Below are 2,050 nucleotides of genomic sequence, written 5' to 3' on the forward strand. Positions count from 1 at the left end.
TAAGAAAATCCCAAGGAATTATGGCCATGTAATTGTAAAAAATCATATGACCAAATCAGAAGTCATAAGTCTAAAGGATCATTTTAGTGCTTTTTCAATATTAAATTAAAAATCAATTTCATGCATCCTGAAACTGTTCTCTGATGTACTTTACACTTCCTCTGATCTTAAGATTTTTCAGCTAAATGAAACCATTTTTTAAAACATTTTATTATTTTTATTTTATGTGTATGCATGTGTTGCCTGTGTGTACGTAAGTGCACCACTGTCATGCAATGTCCATGGATGACAGAAGCGGCTGCCGGATCCCCTGGAACTGGAGTGATGGACAGTTGTTAGCTACCATGTGGGTGGTGGGATTCAAACCCAGGTCTTCTTCAAGAACAAGCAGTGTTCTTAACCACTGAGCTATCTCTCCAGAGCCTAGATGAAAGCATTTTAAAGTAAACAAAAATATTCAGAAATTGGAGGAAAATACAGCACCAGAAAAATAACTAGTAATGTCACTGAAGAAATCGTGTAGAAAAGACTGAGCTCTTAAGACAGGTCACAGAAAAATTAGAATTTTCCACACCAGTTAAATTGGTAAACTATAAAATAATCAAATTTGGAAGAGGAGGTTTAAAAAGGACACCAAACCTCAGAAACTATGACACAGGGTGTTCATTATAAAGTAATTCAAAGAATAATGGGTGACCAAGAATCAGAAATAAACCATTGTCGCGAGCCACGACTCCGTCCAGCAGAGCCGAGGAAAGACAACACAGACACCAAGGTGAGGTTCAGGCTTTCTCTTCTCACTCTCTCTCTTTATTCTCTCTTTTTCTTATTCTTATTCTCTCTTCATTCTTCTTATTCTCTCTTATTCTCTTTTAATACTCTTATATTCTCTCTTTATTCTCTCTTATTATTTCTCTCTATTCTCCCTATTACACACTTCAGCTCTTTATATAGCGTTCCCAACAGCCCTCCCCCCAGCCAGGACCAATCAGGGCACACACACACATAGCAGGCAGGCAGAGTGGCAGCTCATTGGGCCACGTAGTAAGATCATCAGGCAGGCAGCACATGTTCGGGCTCACCATGCTTCAGGGAGTTGGAGTAAACAAGCGAGGATCACGAGCCTTGGCAATCAGCCAAGAGCTGAAGTAAACAAGCACGAGGCTTGGCAGCCAGCCAAGGCACCATCTTTGGCTGACTCGGCCGTGCTAGCTTCCCACACTTAACTACTGATCCATCTCTCATGCCCCCTCCCAATTCACTCTTATCTCCAGAAAATCCTCTTTAGGAGTCCATGACTCTTCTCAAGTCTGTGACTTATAGGCCATATTAAGCTACTTGTTTCTGCTTCTGACGAAGCTGATGCACTATCCACTGAAGACCTAGCCAGTAATCTGATTCTTTAGGAGGTGTCTTGCCCTTCTCTAAGGCAGCCATAGCCTGTACAAGCTTTTGCTGTTGGTGAGCTGTCTGCTGCCGCATCTTACACACACATCAAGCCATACAGACACAAGCAGCAACCAGCAGGAATTCCCAAAAAGCCATCCCTCCCCGGTCCTTGAGGAAGGAAAAGGCTCCCTGGAGGGTCTTCATCCAGTCTTCTATAGAGACCATCTTTACTCTTGTGGCATTCACTGCCACAATTGATGCCTGTATCTTCGCTCCAGTTGTCTTGGAGAGCTGTAGAGAGTTCTCTAGATAGATTACCTGCCTTAGAGAAATTAAGATACTCCACAGAGGTTATTCATAATCCAGGCATATGATAAATACATCCCACAAACATTAACTGCCCTAAGATATCTACTTGTTCATGTAATAAATCTACTCTTTGGTTTACCGAAAGTATGCCTGCCTTCAACTACACGAATAATTTTATCTCCAATGCCTTAGTGGTGTTCTGAGCTATCGAATTTAACACAGCAGTAGTGCTGCAACATTAATCAAAGGGTTCCTCATAGAACTGAATACTTTAGGAAATATACTAGCATCATGACTTAGGGGCAGTGGCAGGGGAAAGGCCTAGAGCACACTCTATATTATTCTGATTTGT

The sequence above is a fragment of the Nannospalax galili genome, unplaced genomic scaffold, assembly GCF_000622305.1.
Source record: "Nannospalax galili isolate Female #2095 unplaced genomic scaffold, S.galili_v1.0 scaffold1581, whole genome shotgun sequence".
NCBI classification, from domain to species: domain Eukaryota; kingdom Metazoa; phylum Chordata; class Mammalia; order Rodentia; family Spalacidae; genus Nannospalax; species Nannospalax galili.